This window comes from Phyllobates terribilis, unplaced genomic scaffold (assembly GCF_046119375.1).
Source record: "Phyllobates terribilis strain yellow unplaced genomic scaffold, ASM4611937v1 Scaffold_8__6_contigs__length_399053987, whole genome shotgun sequence".
Lineage (NCBI taxonomy): Eukaryota > Metazoa > Chordata > Amphibia > Anura > Dendrobatidae > Phyllobates > Phyllobates terribilis.
The window spans coordinates 95,173,968-95,194,453 of NW_027362768.1; the positions used below are offsets into that span (position 1 = coordinate 95,173,968).

At 51.1% G+C, this 20,486-nt stretch overlaps 1 long non-coding RNA gene across 1 annotated transcript in view; it reads left to right on the top strand.

The window, feature by feature from the left end:
* The window catches only part of LOC141156777 (uncharacterized), a 194,353-nt gene that overhangs the window by 59,396 nt on the left and 114,471 nt on the right, over nt 1-20,486 (top strand). The gene's annotated exons all lie outside the window — the stretch shown is intronic.

Sequence of the window (20,486 nt, forward strand, 5' to 3'; positions counted from 1 at the left end):
TTAGCCTATTTTTTGCAGCCTCATCTATTGCATTGTAGGTTACCTTCCTACATTGTAATAGCTACAAAAAGTTTGTGATACTATCGTTATTACATCTTTAGGCACATCCAGTGTCTTTTTGTGACAAAAAAAACCTAAATAAAGTTCACCAAACACTCCACTTTACAGTTGTGTAGGCCACATTAGCTCATATTAAAGTCTAGTCCACACTTTATAAAATTAGTGTTTCTTATACCTGTTAGCAGCTGTTCAGGAATAAGCACACTAAGCCCTTAGTACTTTTCTGCCTATCTTTATCAGTCTACCAAGATGAAGAAGGCAGGGAGTAAGGCATGTGGTCGTGGTCGTGGGCGTGGGCGTGGAGTTTCTGCAGGGAGAGGACGTGAGGATTCTGTGCCTGCAGGGAGAGGACGTGGGGATTCTGTGCCTGCTGCGGGCACCAGTGACTCAGCATCCCCCAGTTTTACCAGGGAACAGTCCTTTATGCGCAGCTTTGTAGGAGCTAGCCGTACCCCACTGCTGCGCGAGGACCAAATTGAAGCCGTTGTCGGATGGATGGCAGCTAACGCATCGACTTCAATTAGTTCCAGATCCTCTCAGGTCCTGAGCACTGAAGAGCACCCATCTGTCTCTTCACCACCTGCCAAATTGCCCAGGCAGTCAGAGAGCCCTGGACAGGAGCCATCTCTACTTCTGTTCTCTGAATCTCTTGGCTTGGAAAGAGGGGGCCAGCCAAGCAGAATTCGAGAATTTGAAGAAGAGGTAGTATGCAGTGATGCGCAACCGTTTTGTCTCTCTGAATCTGAAGAGGCGGGTGGGCCAGTGCCTATGGTCAGCAGCACACCTCAGTACGCATCTGATGATGAGACTCAGGTGCCACTTTCTGGTGCGTACTGTGCTGTCGAGACTACCCAGGAGAAGCAGTTGTTTGAAGAGGGTGGTGTAGATGATGAGGTCCTTGACCCATCATGGCGTGAGGGACAGGAAGGTGGTGGGAGCAGCTCTGAGGAAGAGATTCCCCGAACGGCCCAAAAAGGAGGGAGAGGGAGGGGGCAGACTTGGTTGCCTGTAGCCTCCACTTCGGCACCCATTAGGAGCATGGCTCTTCCAAAATCCAAAGCGGGCGCTCCCAAGACTTGCAGTGCCTGGTCCTTTTTTGACACAGTTGCAGATGACATTTGCTTTGTCAAATGCAAGCTGTGTAATCAGAAGGTGAAAAGAGGGAAAAGTGTCAGCAACCTCAATACCACAAATATGTGGAAACATGTGCGGACCAAGCACGTGGTGGAGTTACACAAACACACTGAAGACCTAGGCCAACCTACAGCGCCACCTACCACCTCTTCAGCTCGTGTTGTAGCCTCTTCCTCCAGCTCACACACAGCTGGTTCGGCTTCCTCACAGGATCGCCATGGAAGAATCTCTGGCACTGTTGTACAGAGACACAGTGTAATTCCACCCACAGCACCACTTTCCCAGTCATCCTCACACTCCCAGGCCAGTCTACAGCCATCGTTAGCACAGGCATGGGAGAAAAGGCGCCCATACTCGGCAAACCACCCCCGAGCACAGGCTCTGAATGCTGGCATTGCTAAACTACTGGCCCTTGAAATGCTATCATTCAGGCTGGTGGAGACTGACACATTCCGTAACTTTATGGCATTGGCAGTCCCACAATACAACGTGCCCAGCCGCTTTTATTTCAGCAGGCAAGCCGTCCCTGCCCTGCAACATCATGTGGAGGGAAAAATTAAACATGCGCTACAAAACGCCGTCAGTAGCAAGGTCCACCTGACCACTGATGCGTGGACCAGTAAGCATGGACAGGGACGATACCTTTCCCTCACTGCCCATTGGGTAAATGTTGTGGAGCCGGGTACAGATCTTGAGAGTGGCGCTGTACGTGTTCTGCCAACTCCAAGGATTGCAGGAATCCAGTCTGTACACATTGACTCCTCCTCATACTCCAGTTCCTCTGAATCAGCGCTGCAGGAGCCGTCACGGTCTACCTCCACATCGACCCGTGAACGGTTACCTGTTATGATGACCGATATGAGCACAGCCGTGGCCAAACGTCAACAGGCCGTATTAAAATTAATTTCTTTGGGGAATCGAAGCCACACAGCGCAGGAGCTCTGGAATGCCATCAAGCAGCAGAGTGACGTGTGGTTTGTGCCAGCGAATCTCCAGCCAGGCATGGTAGTGTGTGACAATGGCCGAAATCTGGTGGCAGCTCTGGGCCTAGGCAACCTCACTCACATCCCATGTCTGGCACATGTGCTCAACTTGGTCGTGCAGAGTTTTTTGAGGGACTATCCGGATCTTGATGCACTGCTTCACAAGGTCCGCATAGAGTGCGCTCACTTGCGGCGTTCCAGCAATGCAAGATCACGCATTGCAGCTCTGCAGCGCCGATTATGTCTTCCGGAACATCGCATCATATGTGACCTACCCACCAGGTGGAATTCAACGTTACATATGTTGGAGAGGTTGTGTGAGCAGCAGGCAGCAGTAATGGAGTACCAGCTGCAGCAGGCGCAAACAAGTCGCAGTGCGCGCCGTTCACACTTCACCACCACTGAGTGGGCCTCTATGAAGGACATTTGCCACGTTTTGCGTGCCTTCGATTATTCCACGCGGATGGCGAGTGCAGATGATGCACTAGTCAGCATGACTATCCCCCTTATCTGCCTGCTTGAAAAAACACTGCAAGCACTAAGGGACGAGGTTTTGGAAGAGGTGGAGGATGAGGAGTCACAAATGCCATCTGCTTCTCTACAGTCTGCGCAACGTGGTTCCTCACAAAGGCCTAGGCAGGGGACACTTTGTGAGGAGGATGAGGAGGAGTCAATGGATGAGGAAGACATCTGTCCAGAGGAGGGAGGTACACAATGCTCTAGTAGTCAGTATCTAGAGCGAGGGTGGGGTGATGCAGAGCAGGCAGAGATCACGCCTCAAGCAGGGGACAGCGTTTCTTGGCCAGTTGGCAGTCTGCAGCACATGGTTGATTTCATGCTGCAGTGCCTCAGAAACGACCGCCGCATCGCCCACATTCTCAACACGGCTGATTATTGGGTGTCCACCCTCCTAGATCCTCGCTACCGGGACAACTTACAAAGCCTCATAACACCATTGAACCGGGAGCGTAAAATGCGGGAGTACCAAGACGCACTGGTGCATTCCATCATGTTCTCCATTCCAACCGAGAGCAGTGCTGCTAGTGCTTTACAAAGCAGCTCAGTGCGTCGAGGCAGTGGAGGAAGCTCTGCACAAAGAGGGAGCAGAAGCAGCGCCTCAGCACAAGGCAAGACCAGTATGGCCGAAATGTGGCAAAGTTTTGTGTCCCCGCCGCCACAAATGTCTACACCATCACAGACAGCTCCAGTCAGCAGGAGGCAACGTTTCCGTCAGATGGTGACAGACTACATGTCTTGCCCTCTTAGTGTACTCCCAGACGGCTCTTCTCCCTTCAAGTTTTGGGTCTGTAAGCTGGATACATGGCCAGAGCTTAGTCAGTATGCACTGGAGGTGCTAGCTTGCCCTGCTGCTAGTGTATTATCGGAACGCGTCTTTAGTGCCGCAGGTGGTGTACTAACAGACCGTCGCATGCGACTATCCTCCGATAACGTTGACCGGCTTACTTTTCTCAAAATGAACAAGGCCTGGATCTCTCATGAATTTGCCAGTCCTCTTCCAGAATAAATAATTGGTTGGCAACAGTATCCAGGTCTCCTGTTCTGTTCATGTTTCTACCACCTGAACTGTAATCCCTGAGCTCCAACACCGCCAGTTGGCGCTCGGAAGTGCCGTCTGCACAGTCAACACTTGCTGCCGTGTTATTGGGGTTCAGTAACGTCAGCTGCTCTCCTGCTGTGCGGACGGCAATTTCTCCTGATTTGTCCACATCCACTGTACTACACATTTTAAAGTTGCTCCAATTACTCCTCTGGCTCCTCTGTTTTCATTCTTATCCCTGGGCTCCAGCACCGCCAGTTGGCGCTCGGAAGTGCTGTCTGCACAGTCAACACTTGCTACCATGTTATTGGGGTTCAGTAACGTCAGCTGTTCCCCTGCTGTGCGGACGGCAATTTCTCCTGCTCTGTCCACATTCTCACTACTACAGATTTTAAAGTTGCTCCAATTACACCTCTGGCTCCTCTGTTTTCAGTATTATCCCTGAGCTCCAACACCGCCAGTTGGCGCACGGAAGTGCCGTCTGCACAGTCAACACTTGCTGCCGTGTTATTGGGGTTCAGTAACGTCAGCTGTTCTCCTGCTGTGCGGACGGCAATTTCTCCTGCTTTGTCCAAATCCACTGTACTACACATTTTAAAGTTGCTCGAATTACACCTCTGGCTCCTCTGTTTTCATTCTTATCCCTGGGCTCCAGCACCGCCAGTTGGCGCTCGGAAGTGCCGTCTGCACAGTCAACACTTGCTGCCGTGTTATTGGGGTTCAGTAACGTCAGCTGTTCTCCTGCTGTGCGGACGGCAATTTCTCCTGCTTTGTCCACATCCACTGTACTACACATTTTAAAGTTGCTCGAATTACACCTCTGGCTCCTCTGTTTTCATTCTTATCCCTGGGCTCCAGCACCGCCAGTTGGCGCTCGGAAGTGCCGTCTGCACAGTCAACACTTGCTACCATGTTATTGGGGTTCAGTAACGTCAGCTGTTCCCCTGCTGTGTTCACGGCAATTTCTCCTGCTCTGTCCATATTCACTGTGCTACTTATTTAAAACTTGCTCCAATTACACCTCTGGCTCCTCCGTTTTTAGTATTTACCCTGGGCTCCAACACCGCCAGTTGGCGCTCGGAAGTGCTGTCTGCACAGTCAACACTTGCTGCCGTGTTATTGGGGTTCAGTAACGTCAGCTGTTCCCCTGCTGTGCGGACGGCAATTTCTCCTGCTCTGTCCACATTCTCACTACTACAGATTTTAAAGTTGCTCCAATTACACCTCTGGCTCCTCTGTTTTCATTCTTATCCCTGGGCTCCAGCACCGCCAGTTGGCGCTCGGAAGTGCTGTCTGCACAGTCAACACTTGCTACCATGTTATTGGGGTTCAGTAACGTCAGCTGTTCCCCTGCTGTGCGGACGGCAATTTCTCCTGCTCTGTCCACATTCTCACTACTACAGATTTTAAAGTTGCTCCAATTACACCTCTGGCTCCTCTGTTTTCATTCTTATCCCTGGGCTCCAGCACCGCCAGTTGGCGCTCGGAAGTGCCGTCTGCACAGTCAACACTTGCTACCATGTTATTGGGGTTCAGTAACGTCAGCTGTTCCCCTGCTGTGCGGACGGCAATTTCTCCTGCTCTGTCCACATTCTCACTACTACAGATTTTAAAGTTGCTCCAATTACACCTCTGGCTCCTCTGTTTTCATTCTTATCCCTGGGCTCCAGCACCGCCAGTTGGCGCTCGGAAGTGCCGTCTGCACAGTCAACACTTGCTGCGGTGTTATTGGGGTTCGGTAACGTCAGCTGTTCCCCTGCTGTGTTCACGGCAATTTCTCCTGCTCTGTCCATATTCACTGTGCTACTTATTTAAAACTTGCTCCAATTACACCTCTGGCTCCTCCGTTTTTAGTATTTACCCTGGGCTCCAATACCGCTAGTTGCTGCTCAGAAGTGCCGTCTGCACAGTCAACGCTTGCTCCAGTGTTATTGGGATTCAGTAACGTCAGCTGATCCCCAGCTGTGTGTCCGGCAAATTCTCCTGCTTTGTCCACATCCACTGTAGTACGGATTTAAAACCTCCTCCAAATACACCTCTGGCTCTTCTGTTTTTAGTATTTACCCTGGGCTCCAGCACCGCCAGCTGGTTCTCGGCAGTTCCATTGGCTCTTGTACCTTCTGCTACCCATCCGGGTTCCAGTACCGTCAGCTGGTTCTCGGCAGTGTCTTTGGCACGGGTACTCCCTCCTGCCCAGCCTGGTTCCAGCACGCCAGCTGTTTCCGGGTAGTGTCAACGTCACTTTGCCTCCAATGCGTTGTCCTGTCGTGTTGCGGTCGGGTTAGCCGACTCTATGGTGCCTGCAGTTTAGGTGACTCCTATGTGGGCTGCGGGATCTGGCAATGAAGGCTGGTTCCATAGTGCCAATAGGACAAGCACCCTCTGTAGGACTGTGGGTTTTGGTAACTGCGGCCGGCTCGCGGCCTTGAACTTTTTTTTTACATGGGTACCTTCTGCTACTCATCCGGGTTCCAGTACCGTCAGCTGGTTCTCGGCAGTGCCTTTGGATTAGGTGCCTCCTTCTCGGTATCCAAGTTCCACCAACGTCTGCTGGTCCTTGGTAGTGCTTTCTGGCACAGGTACCTCCTGCTTAGTAACCGAGTTCCAGTAACATCAGCTGGTCCTCGGTAGTTCCATTGGCTCTTGTACCTTCTGCTACCCATCCGGGTTCCAGTACCGTCAGCTGGTCCTCGGTAGTTCCATTTGCTCTTGTATCTTCTGCTACCCATCCGGGTTCCAGTACCGTCAGCTGGTCCTCGGTAGTTCCATTTGCTCTTGTATCTTCTGCTACCCATCCGGGTTCCAGTACCGTCAGCTGGTTCTCGGCAGTGCCTTTGGATTAGGTGCCTCCTTCTCGGTATCCAAGTTCCACCAACGTCTGCTGGTCCTTGGTAGTGCTTTCTGGCACAGGTACCTCCTGCTTAGTAACCGAGTTCCAGTAACATCAGCTGGTCCTCGGTAGTTCCATTGGCTCTTGTACCTTCTGCTACCCATCCGGGTTCCAGTAACATCAGCTGGTCCTCGGTAGTTCCATTGGCTCTTGTACCTTCTGCTACCCATCCGGGTTCCAGTACCGTCAGCTGGTTCTCGGCAGTGCCTTTGGATTAGGTGCCTCCTTCTCGGTATCCAAGTTCCACCAACGTCTGCTGGTCCTTGGTAGTGCTTTCTGGCACAGGTACCTCCTGCTTAGTAACCGAGTTCCAGTAACATCAGCTGGTCCTCGGTAGTTCCATTGGCTCTTGTACCTTCTGCTATCCATCCGGGTTCCAGTACCGTCAGCTGGTCCTCGGTAGTTCCTCAGCTTTCTTGTACCTTCTGCTACATTTCCAAGTTCAAGCTTTTTGAAATGGTTCTTGGTAATCACTCTGGATCTCCCTGACGAGGACCCTGAAGACGAGGACCCTGAAGACCAACCCTAAGAAGACGAGGACCCCGAAGACAATGACCCTGAAGACGAGGACCCTGAAGACCACCCCGAAGAAGACGAGGACCCTGAAGACCACCCCGAAGAAGACGAGGACCCTGAAGACCACCCCGAAGAAGACGAGGACCCCGAAGACGAGGACCCAGAAGACCAACCCGAAGAAGACGAGGACCCCGAAGACGAGGACCCCCGAAGACGACGACCCTGAAGACCACCCCGAAGAAGACCAAGAAGATGACCCTGAAGAAGTTGACCAAGAAGACAAAGAAGAGAAGACAAGCACCAAGATACAGAAAAACAAGAGACAGAAAACCAAGAAGCAGAAATACAAGAAGCTGCAGAACAAAAAGCGGAAGAACATTAAGCATAAGACTAAAAATCAGAGCAAAAGATAATATCTAAATTATAAGCAGAAGATGACTAAGCAGTGTATGGGGGTGAGTCCGTTCCTCCTCGTGGTGCCCCTGGAAAAGACCTGCTGCTGCAGGCCAAACTGAACGCGGACAAATCCTGTTGTAAATCTTTTGTGACGGGCAGAACGAAAGGTGTAATGTCCAACCTTTTATAGATAACAACTACAGGAATGCCTGTCACAAATAAGAATATGATGAAGAAGAAGAATATGAAGAAGATGAAGAAGTAGAATATGAAGAATGTAAAAAAAAGAATAATACGAAGAAGGTGAAGAAGAAGAAGGTGAAGAAGAAGTGGATGAAAAAGATGCTGAGGATGATGAAGGAGAAAGTGTGGGAGAAGTAAAAAAGAAGGTGAAGAGCATGGAAGTAGTGAAACATAAATATCTGACAAAATATAAAAATACTTAACATAGTTAATATTTCCGTAACTCAGAACATAATAAAAAAATATTAATTCCTGCTATTCCATTTGACTGGGCTAAACCTCTATGCCTTTATTGTCTCCCCCACCTCCCCCAATACATTCTACATTATTCTTAGTTGTTTTCCTTCATGTAGAAATAACCTACAAGGAAAGAAAGGGTTTATTTTAATTCCGATATTTATGTCCCATTGACTTGCATTGGTTTCCGGTATCGGAATCGGCGATATCCGATACTTTTTCGGTATCGGTCCGATCCAATCCGATCCGATATTTCCCGATATCGGAAGGTATCGCTCAACACTAAGTCTGACCTGAATATCGATGGCCTTGTTGCAGCTGGTACTCCACAACTGCTCTCTTCTGCTCACAAATCCTTTGCAACATGTGGAGGGTAGAGTTCCAATGTGGGGACATCACACACCAGTCGGAGTGCCGGAAGTTGCAAACGCTGCTGCCACACAGCAAGGGCGGCGGAAGCTGTAGCCGACTTGTGAAAATGAGCTGACAGGCAGCGTACTTTGACGAGCAGATCTGGCAACTCGGGATACGATTTAAGACACCGCTGAACCACGAGGTTAAGCACATGAGCCAGGCATGGTACGTGTGTGATCTCGCCTCACCTCAGAGCCGCCACCAGGTTACGGCCATTATCACACACGACCATGCCTGGATGTAGGTTCAGCGGTCTCAGCCACAGATCTGCCTGCTCTTTCACAGCTGTCCACAACTCACAAGCAGTGAGAGGTTTCTCACCTAAGCTTATGAGTTTCAGCACAGCCTGTTGCCACTTGGTGAGGCAGTACTGCAGTGCTTCCAGATTGTAACTGATGTGGTGATATCTGAGATGGAGGCTGAACATGAGGAGGAGGAGGATGATGTGCAGGAGCTGTACACTGTGGGGGCAACTCTGACTGACATAGGGACTGCAATCCTCGGTGTGGGGAGGATGTGTTCCGTCCCAAGGTCCGACTGGGTCCTGGCTTCCACTATGTTTACCCAATGTGCCGTCAGGGAGATGTACCGTCCCTGGCCACAAGCACTTGTCCACATGTCCATTGTCAGGTGAACTCTCCCAGCAAATGCGTTGTTGAGGGCACGGCAGATGTTTTAGGACACATGCTTGTGTAGTGTGTGGATGGCAACGCAAGCAATCGTGAAATGTGCATATTTAGGACTGTGGTTTGTGGGGCGTTGGCTGCGAATTTGAGCTTTTGTTCAAAGCTCTGGGATATGGACAATTGAACGCTGCGGTGGGACGTGGATGTGGACGTTGATGCTGTTTCTTGAGAAACTGCCATAATAAGTGAAGACTGAGAGGAGGGGGCATCTTTGCATGCAGTATGGGCAGGGGATTTCCTTGCATGCACAACAGGGGGTACTATTACACGCACAACAGCGGAAGAAGCAGTGGTGACACCCGCAGACACTGGTTGTGGACCCTGGGGTTCACCCCACAAAGTCGGGTGCTTTGCTGCCATGTGCCTGATCATGCTGGTGGTGGTCAGGCTGGTAGTTTTGTCACCCCTGCTGAAGCTGGCATAGCAGGTGGTACAAATGGCCTTTTTGGGGTTATCAGCAGAGTCTTTAAAAAAATTCCATACTCTGGAAGACCTACCAGTTGTACTGGCAACGTCCCTCGTGTTGGTGTTACAGGGAACTATTGCCCGCCTTCTGTGTGCGGCCACCACACTGCTTCTTCCTGTCTGTTGGGGTACTCTGCCTCCCTCCCCCTGTGTGCTTGTAACGGGTCTGGGAGGCGGAACCTCTGAGCTACTATACAAGGGGGCAGTCCTTGTAAGGGAGCGGGTGGCGACCAGGGAAGACGGGCAGGAGGTCACAGCAGGTGACCGGGACAGTCTCTGAGTGAACGGGCTGGAGGTCTCGGCAAGTGACCGGGACAGTCTCTGGATGAACGGGCAGATGGTCACGGCAAGTGACCGGGGCAGTCTCTGGATGAACGGGCCAATGGTCACGGCAAGTGACCGGGGCAGTCTCTAGGTAAAGGGTTGGTACGACCTGTGGCGGCTGATGATAGACGTGAGCTGCCAGGTGAGCAGGCGAGAGTCTCTGGATGAACGGGTGGTCACAGCATGTGACCGCGGAGCCTCCAGGAAGACCAACAGACAGGCGGCAGATGAGCGCTCCCAGGTGAGCGGGCAGAAGTCTCTGGACAGGCGGGTGGTCACAGCACGTGACGGCAGAGCCTCCAGATAGGCTAGTAGACAGGCAGCTGATGAACGCTCCCAGGTGAGCGAGCAGGAGTCACTGGACAGGCAGGTGGTCACAGCACGTGACGGCGGAGCCTCCATGTAGGCTAGCAGGCAGGTAACAGGTGTGTGCTCCCAGGTGAGCGGGCAAGCTGGTCCATAGACAGACTGACAGGAGTTGGAAGACAGACCGTCGGACCTCGGGCAAGCAGGCAGGTGGCTGATGTGCGCTCCCAGGTGAGCGGGCAGGCTGGTCCTTAGACAGACTGACAGGAGAAGTAAGGCAGACCGTCGGACCTCAGACTAGCAGGCAGGTAGCAGATAATCAGGCAGTAATCTGGCAGGTAACTGGCAGGTAACTGGCAGGTAACTGGCAACGGGACCTGAGGGCTGAAGCAGAGTAGTGAACAGTGCAACAACATTGCTCGGGCACCTCCATTTTGGAGGAGGTGCCTTATATATGGTGAAGTCCTCCGGCTATTGGCCGGGGACTCCTTAGGATGGCGCGCGCGGCCCCTTTAAGAGGGAGGGAGAGCGCGCGCCCTAAGCACAGTGGCCGGGAAGGAGCGCGCGCTGCCAGCAGAGCGGGAGGAGGACGCCGGGCACGGAGCAGAGAGGTGAGGGGAACAGCGTCCCTGCCTAGCAGAGGGCAGGGACGCCGGCGCTACAGTACCCCCCCCTTTAGGCCCCCCCTTTTTTAGGCCAGACAGAAATTTAGCTAGGATAAGAGGAGCATGGATGTTCTCCCGGGGCTCCCACGTTCTCTCCTCAGGACCAAACCCCTTCCAATCTACTAGAAAAAAGGTCTTTCCTCTTACCCTTTTGGTGGCAAGAATGTTCTCTACCTCAAACTCGTCCTCAGCAGAAACCGGAGCAGGAGGCGTACCTGTAGACTTGGAAAAAGAGTTAAGTACCACAGGTTTGAGGAGAGATACATGGAAGGAGTTAGGGATCCGTAAGTTGGCCGGGAGTTTCAATTTATAGGCCACCGGGTTGATCTGACTGATGACCTCCAGAGGACCGATGAACCGAGGCCCTAACTTGTAAGAAGGTATCTTGAGTCGGACATATTTAGATGAGAGCCAGACTTTATCTCCAGGACGAAATTGTGGAGGATCCAGGCGTTTTTTGTCAGCGTGTCTTTTCATCCGTTCGGACGACTGAAGGAGTGCGGATCGGGTACTCTCCCAAATGGAGGAAAATTTGCTAACGAGAGATTCCGCAGCCGGGTTGTCCACAGAGGTGGAGACAGGAAAAGGAATCCGAGGATGCTGACCGAAGACTACAAAAAACGGGGATTTGGAGGAGGATTCGCTCTCGTGATTGTTATAGGAGAACTCGGCCCAAGGTAGGAGATCCACCCAGTCAGAATGGTGGGCATTAACGAAGTGCCGGAGGTAACTGGTCAGGTTCTGATTGATCCGCTCCACTTGACCATTGGACTGTGGGTGGTAAGCGGAAGAGAAGTCCAGGGTGACGTCTAGCAGTTTACAAGTGGCTCTCCAGAAACGTGAGGTGAACTGTACCCCACGATCCGACACTATGTGGAGGGGCAGGCCATGAAGACGGAAGATGTGGCGGATAAAGTCTTTAGCCAGCTCGGGTGCAGACGGGAGGCCTGGCAGGGGAATAAAGTGAGCCATCTTGGAAAAGCAGTCAGCGACCACCCAAATGACCATACAACCGGCAGAGACGGGGAGATCAGTTATGAAGTCCATAGCAATATGCTGCCAGGGGGCAGCAGGCACAGGAAGCGGAAGAAGACGACCGGCTGGCAGGTGTCTCGGGACTTTGTTGCGGGCGCAGGACACACAGGCAGAAACAAAGTCTATTACGTCCTTGTGCAGGGTAGGCCACCAGTAGTGCCGGGCAATAAGCTGGAGGGTCTTTTTCTGACCGGCGTGGCCAGCTAGTTTAGACGAGTGACCCCAGTGTAGGATCTTCTCCCGATCAGGTACTGATACGAACGTCTTACCGGGAGGGAGACGATTTAGACTCACGGGAGCCACCTGCATTACTCTGGCGGGATCGATGATATGTTTAGGTTCTTCCTCGAGATCGGACACCAGAAAGGATCGGGACAAGGCATCTGCTTTGATGTTTTTGTCAGCCGGGCGAAAATGAAGAACAAAATCAAAGCGTGCAAAAAACAAGGACCACCGGGCTTGGCGCGGGTTAAGTCTCTGGGCATGCTGGAGGTAAGCCAAGTTCTTGTGGTCAGTGTAAATTATTACCGGGTGAAGAGCCCCCTTCGAGTAGGTAACGCCACTCCTCCAATGCCAGCTTGATGGCCAATAACTCTCGGTCTCCTATGGAATAGTTGCGCTCAGAAGAGGAGAAGAGTTTGGAGAAGAAGCCACAAGTTACCATTCTCCCGGAAGATGATTTTTGAGTAAGTACCGCTCCGGCTCCAGAGGAGGAGGCGTCAACTTCCAGGAAGAACTGCTTGTTGCCGTCCGGGCGATGCAGCACCGGGGCGGAAGAGAAGGCCTGTTTTAGGGAAAGAAAGGCCTCCTCTGCTTCGGGCGGCCACTCTTTGGGATTAGTACCCTTACGGGTGAGCGCGGAAATTGGGGCAGTCCGAGAAGAGAAGTGTGGTATGAAGAGGCGGTAGTAGTTGGCGAAGCCCAGGAATCGCTGAATGGCCTTCAACCCCTCCGGTCGAGGCCATTTCTCAATGGCAGACAGTTTCTCTGGATCCATTCGTAGGCCGGTCTGAGAAATAATGTAGCCCAAAAACGGAAGCGAGGTCTGCTCAAAGAGGCATTTCTCGTATTTAGCGAAGAGGTGATTCTGCCTGAGCCTGAGCAGGACCTGACGAACGTCCCTCCGGTGAGTCTGGAGATCCGGAGAGAAGACCAAGATGTCGTCCAGCTACACCACTACGCAGGAGTAGAGAAGGTCCCGGAAGATGTCGTTGACCAACTCTTGAAAGACGGCAGGAGCGTTACAGAGACCAAAGGGCATTACCAGATATTCATAGTGGCCGTCCCGGGTGTTGAATGCCGTCTTCCATTCATCCCCCTGACGGATACGAACCAGGTTGTACGCCCCACGGAGGTCCAGTTTGGTGAAGATTCTAGCCCCCCTCAGACGATCAAATAACTCCGGAATGAGCGGAAGGGGGTACTTATTCTTCACCGTGATCTGGTTAAGGCCTCTATAGTCTATACAGGAACGGAGAGAGCCGTCCTTCTTTTTGACGAAAAAGAAGCCTGCTCCCGCCGGGGAGGTAGATTTCTGGATGAATCCCCTGGCCAGATTCTCCTCAATATATTCAGACATCGACCGGGTCTCAGCAGCGGATAATGGATAAATACGCCCACGGGGAGGAGTAGTACCGGGTAACAGGTCGATAGGGCAGTCGTATGGTCTATGAGGGGGTAGTGTCTCTGCTTCCTTTTTATTAAAGACATCAGCAAAAGACCAATAAGGAATCGGAAGTCCGGGTAGATTAGCTGGGGTAGGAGAAGGACGGACGGGATGGACGGGAACCAGACAGGTCTTATGGCAGTCCTGTCCCCAGCGAAGGACTTCTCCGGTCTGCCAGTCAAGCACGGGTGCATGTCTCTGGAGCCAAGGTAGGCCTAGCAAGAGGGCGTGAGAGAGTCCAGGCAGAACATGAAAGGAGATACTCTCAGAATGCAGCATTCCCACCTGCAGAGTAATGGATTCGGTGATGAGTTGGATGGGGCGTGGTAAGAGACCCCCATCCACGGCTGCAACAGACAAGGGTACAGCCAGAGGTTTGGTGGGGATGCGGTATTTCTCTACCAGGGACTGTGAAATAAGATTTCCGGCTGCTCCAGAGTCAAGTTGGGCTAGTTCGAAATAACGGTTCTCCCCGCAGACGATTGAGACTGACAACAGCAGAGATGGAGAGGATTTATTCTTGTCTAGGTCGACCTCTCTGAGCAAACCTAGACACAGGCGTTTCCCGACCTCTCCGGGCAGGCACGGATCCGGTGCTCCTTACTGCCACAGTAGAAACAGCTCCCCTCGGCACGGCGTAAGTCCTGACGGGTTTTGACCATCTTGGTCTGGTCGACCTGCATAGGCTCAGGAGAGTGTACCTGGGTAGAGACGGAGGGAGTGACGGGTTTCTGAAAAGTAGGAGCTAGATGTGGTAACCTCCTCTCACGGGTGACTTCTTTGGCACGCTCCTGGAACCGTAGATCAATCCGGGTGGCAAGAGTTATTAGGTCATCGAGAGTGGTAGGAATGTCCCGACCGGCAAGTTCATCTTTAATACGGCCGGACAGACCCTCCCAGAAGACGGATACCAGAGCGTCGTTATCCCAGGCCAGCTCCGAGGCAAGGGTACGGAACCGTATGGCATATTGGCCCACGGTGAGACTTCCCTGACGGAGGCGTAGCAGTGATGATGCGGATGAGGTCTTCCGTCCGGGTTCGTCGAAGACTTTCCGGAAAGCTGTGAGAAAAGCAGGCAAGTTGGACACCAGGGGGTCTCCTCTCTCCCATAGAGGATTTAGCCAGGCCAGGGCCTCCCCAGTGAGATGGGACATGATGAATGCAATTTTGGCCCGGTCGGAGTTAAACTGGTAGGACAATAGTTCAAAATGCAGGGTGCACTGATTTATGAAGCCCCGAGCCTGGGCGGAGTCGCCTCCGAAGCGAGGAGGTGCAGAAAGCCGGGGTCCGGGGTAGGATACCATGGGATTAGTGGGCAGCGGAGCTGCCGGATTGCGAGACATGGCACTGGCGGAGGTTGCTGGTGGAGCAGTCAGAGTGTCCAGGCGAGTATTGACATTCCGCTGGTGACCCAGGATGGACTCCTGTTGGGACCTTTGACGGGACAGTTCATGACACAGGTCCGAGAGCGAGGGAGCTTGGGTGCCACCGGGTTCCATGGCCCGAGCAAACTGTAACGGGTCTGGGAGGCGGAACCTGTGAGCTACTATACAAGGGGGCAGTCCTTGTAAGGGAGCGGGTGGCGACCAGGGAAGACGGGCAGGAGGTCACAGCAGGTGACCGGGACAGTCTCTGAGTGAACGGGCTGGAGGTCTCGGCAAGTGACCGGGACAGTCTCTGGATGAACGGGCAGATGGTCACGGCAAGTGACCGGGGCAGTCTCTGGATGAATGGGCAGATGGTCACGGCAAGTGACCGGGGCAGTCTCTAGGTAAAGGGTTGGTACGACCTGTGGCGGCTGATGATAGACGTGAGCTCCCAGGTGAGCAGGCGAGAGTCTCTGGATGAACGGGTGGTCACAGCATGTGACGGCGGAGCCTCCAGGAAGACCAACAGACAGGCGGCAGATGAGCGCTCCCAGGTGAGCGGGCAGAAGTCTCTGGACAGGCGGGTGGTCACAGCACGTGACGGCAGAGCCTCCAGGTAGGCTAGTAGACAGGCAGCTGATGAGCGCTCCCAGGTGAGCGAGCAGGAGTCACTGGACAGGCAGGTGGTCACAGCACGTGACGGCGGAGCCTCCAGGTAGGCTAGCAGGCAGGTAGCAGGTGTGTGCTCCCAGGTGAGCGGGCAAGCTGGTCCATAGACAGACTGACAGGAGTTGGAAGACAGACCGTCGGACCTCGGGCAAGCAGGCAGGTGGCTGATGTGCGCTCCCAGGTGAGCGGGCAGGCTGGTCCTTAGACAGACTGACAGGAGAAGTAAGGCAGACCGTCGGACCTCAGACTAGCAGGCAGGTAGCAGATAATCAGGCAGGAATCTGGCAGGTAACTGGCAGGTAACTGGCAGGTAACTGGCAGGTAACTGGCAACGGGACCTGAGGGCTGAAGCAGAGTAGTGAACAGTGCAACAACATTGCTCGGGCACCTCCATTTTGGAGGAGGTGCCTTATATATGGTGAAGTTCTCCGGCCATTGGCCGGGGACTCCTTAGGACGGCGCGCGTGGCCCCTTTAAGAGGGAGGGAGAGCGAGCGCGCGCGCCCTAAGCACAGTGGCCGGGAAGGAGCGCGCGCTGCCAGCAGAGCGGGAGGAGGACGCCGGGCACGGAGCAGAGAGGTGAGGGGAACAGCGTCCCTGCCTAGCAGAAGGCAGGGACGCCGGCGCTACAGTGCTACTGGCCTCGCTCTGCGTGTCCTCCTGCCACGTTGAGTCAGTTACTAGATCATCCACCACCTCCTCCTCACTTCGTGGCAACTGTGTCACGTCATCGTCCACCTGTTGTGACAACACTCGGCATGGTGGGAGGAAGGAGCATCAGGGTGAGGAGGAGTATGCGGTTGAGACTCATGGCTACTAAAACTTGACCATGTGGAAGACAGACCGGAGGTGGTGGTGCCCAGGTAACTGGAAGTATTATCTGCTATCCAATTAATAACCTGTTCACACTGATCAGTTCGCAATACTGGTGTTGTAGTGTGGTTCCCTAGTAATTCGGTCAAGAAGTGGGAGCGATAAGATGTGGCTGTTGGTTGTGGCACATTTTCACCTTGGCCACTGCCCCGCCCTCTACACGCACCATCACCAGAACGTTCAGTTCCACGTCACATGTCACGCGCCTTGCCCATTGTGAATTAAGTAAAATAGCTTACACTCGCACTATCAATGGAAAAAGGGTAATAAAAAGGAGATTAGAACAGTGGAAGAGAAAAACCACAGTTATATTTCTCTGGCCTACAACAGAATCTTTTAAACAGATATATTTGTGACTGAAGAGACAGGGAGACACTATTTTTTTTTATTTTACATAAAACAGGCCAAAAGCTGGATAATACAGAGATTTGAACCGTGGAACTACAAAACCACAGTTCTAATTTCCTGGTGTATACCAGACTTTTTTTTATAGATATATTTGGGGCTGAACAGTCAGCAACACCCTCAAACTGTTTTTTTATGTAAAAAAGGCCCAAAAGTGGATAACACAGAGATTTGAACCGTGGAACTGCAAAACCACAGTTATTTTTTTCTGGCCTACACGAGAATCTTTCAAACAGATATATTGGTGTCTGACCAGTCAGGGAGACACTATTACTGTTTTTTTTATGGCAAAAAATGCCAAAAACAGTATAATACAGAGATTTGAACCGTGGAACTGCAAAACCACAGTTATATTTTTCTGGCCTACACCAGACTCTTTCAAACAGATATATTGGTGTCTGACCAGTCAGGGAGACACTATTATTGCTTTTTTAAATTGCAAAAAATGCCAAAAACAGGATAATACAGAGATTTGACCCGTGGAACTTCAAAACCACAGTTATATTTTTCTGGCCTACACCAGACTATTTTAAACAGATATATTGGTGTCTGACCAGTCAGGGAGACACTATTATGTTTTTTTTTACGACAAAAATGCCAAAAAAAGGATAATACAGAGATTTGACTCGTGGAACTGCAAAACCACAGTTATATTTTTCTGGCCTACACCAAAATCTTTCAAACAGATATATTTGTGTCTGAACAATCAGTGAGACACTATTACTGTTTTTCTTTACGGAATAAATACCAAAAGCTGGATAATACTGAGATTTGACCCGTGGCACTGCAAAACCACAGTTATATTTTTCTGGCCTACACCAGAATCTTTCAAACAGATATATTTGTGTCTGAACAATCAGGGAGACTTTATTACTGTTTTTCTTTACGGAAAAAATACCAAAAGCTGGATAATACAGAGATTTGAACCGTGGTACTGCAAAACCACAGTTATATTTTTCTGGCCTACACCAGAATCTTTCAAACATATATATTTGTGTCTGAACAATCAGGGAGAAACTATTACTGTTTTTTACGGCAAAAAATGCCAAAAATGGATAATACAGAGATTTGACTCGTGGAACTGCAATATCACAGTTATATTTTTCTGGCCTACACCAGAATTTTCAAACAGATATATTTGTGTCTGAACAATCAGGGAGACACTATTACGTTTTATTTATGGCAGAAAATGCCAAAAACAGGATAATACAGAGATTTGACTCGTGGAACTGCAAAACCACAGTTATATTTTTCTGACCTACACCAGAATCTTTCAAACAGATATATTTGTGTCTGAACAATCAGTGAGACACTATTACGTTTTTTTTTACGGGAAAAAATGACAAAAGCAGGATAATACAGAGATTTGACCCGTGGAACTGAAAAACCACAGTTATATTTTTCTGGCCTACACCAGAATCTTTCAAACAGATATATTGGTGTCTGACCAGTCAGGGAGACACTATTACTGTTTTTTTTACGGCAAAAAATGCCAAAAACAGGATAATACAGAAATTTGACCCGTGGAACTGCAAAACCACAGTTCTATTTTTCTGGCCTACACCAGACTCTTTTAAACAGATATATTGGTGTCTGAACATTCACAGACACACTCAATTCTTTTTTTTTGGGGGGGGGGTATCAAAAGGTTAATAAGACGCGTATTTGGACAGTCTGACTGAGGAAAAAAAAAATACAGGATTTAGATGAAAAAAAAATAAAAAAATTTCATGGCCCCTGAGACCGGGGTGATAAGTCTAGCAATTTGACCAACAGGAGCACACAGGACTGTAATGCAGCATTTGCTGGTGTAACCACTGCGTCTCCTATACAGCCTGCCTGCCTGATATCTGGGATGGATATTAGTCCTGAGAAGGACTGTTTGTTTGATTTGGCAGGCTTTAGAGACCCTACACTAACTATTTCAGAGTATAAATCTCTCCCTAGCTCAGCAGCACTGACCCTACACTGGCTGATCCGGAGCGACTGTGTCCAAGATGGCAGCGCCCGGTTTTAAATACTCGAGGGGACGCTGTGCGGCCAGCCAATCACTGTAATGCCCACAAACAACATGGCTGTGGCATTACAGTGACTGGCTGGCAATCCCTGCATGTTCATTGGCTCTGTAAAGAGTGCCAAACGTGCAGGGCGGAGACCCGAGCTCCTGCCCTAGTAACCCGGAAATGCTCGGTGCTCGCCGAACATCCCAAGTAGTGAGATGCTCGGGTGAGTACCAAGCAGTGTCAAGCATGCTCGCTCAACACGAGTGATGAGCACTTTGAACCCCCAGGTGCTTCACAGAAGTTTATAACATAGAGATTAGTGTTGAGCCACCCCCGTAGTGTTCGAGTTCAGTTCGGTTCGTCGAACACCCGTGTGTTCGTCGAACACCTTCGAACACCGTTAAAACCAATGGCAGGCAAACAAAAACACATAGAAACACATAGAAAACACCTTCAAAGGTGTCCAAAAGCTGACTAACTGCTCAGAAGACACAACTAACACATGGAAAAGTGACAAGTACATATAGTCATGCGAAAAGAAAAGAGGTGAAGGAGTAAAAGGAGGGGGAGACACAGATATAGGCATGTCATGCCCTTCTAAAATCCAAAAAGTGAGAAGCCGACACGTTCAGTCCGCTCCTGCCCGTGCCACCTCCGTGTCGCCGGGTTTGTGCCAGAGCCGCGGTGAACCCTGACGGCCAGCCCCCCTCTCCCAATACTGGTGCCTGTCCGCTGGTGGGTCGAGCGAGCCCCCCTGTGGTGGAGGCAGCTCTAAGCTTTTTAATTTAAATTGTCTCTCTAATTTGAATGAATACACTTTAAATTTACAAGGATCTATTGGAGGGCAAGTCTCATGCCAGCAGCTGCGTAATTCCAGCTCCAGTAGCGTCCACTAAAGCTGCTGCAGTTAAAAAGCTTTTATAAGGATCGAGCTCGGCTGTCCACCGCAAGGCATCCTACTGCCAGTCCCAGCCCCTATGCCTTGGGGTGCCTCCTGATGCTCTTCACTGAGTATCCAGTGGTCCAGAAGCATTTCCTTTGAAAAAATTAAGTGTCCAAACTACAGGTGGTGTAGCTTGCTTAACAGCCGGGATAATCCGCTGACTAGCAGACACTGCTACTAGGCACAAAGTATTTCCTGGGCTAGATGCAGTTAAAAATTTGTAATTAGATACTCTCGTTGGATGCTGAGAAAGCATTCCATAGAGTCTCCTGGCACGCCATATATGATTATCTTAAAAAGCTTGGGGTAGGGGTCTAGGGGACCCTTTTATAGCCAAAATCACGGCCCTGTATCACAATACGTCACCTAGGCTGAAGATAAATGGAACTGCAGCACCCTGAGGGCTCGGTTGCTACAGAGGTATTGCACCTCACCCAGAGGTGTGATATCTCACTCTCAGGTAAGGATGGAGTGTGGATCAGGACCCGACACCTGCATGCATTACACCACATTGCCGTGGGGCAGGGCGACCAATATGCCTCTGAGATGGGCACGACAGTCCCTGTCCCTGGCTGGAGTGGGGGGAGGGAACACTGAGGAAGAGGAACCCTGTAGTGCAGGAGCAGGGAGGAAGCAGTTCCTGGGTGCA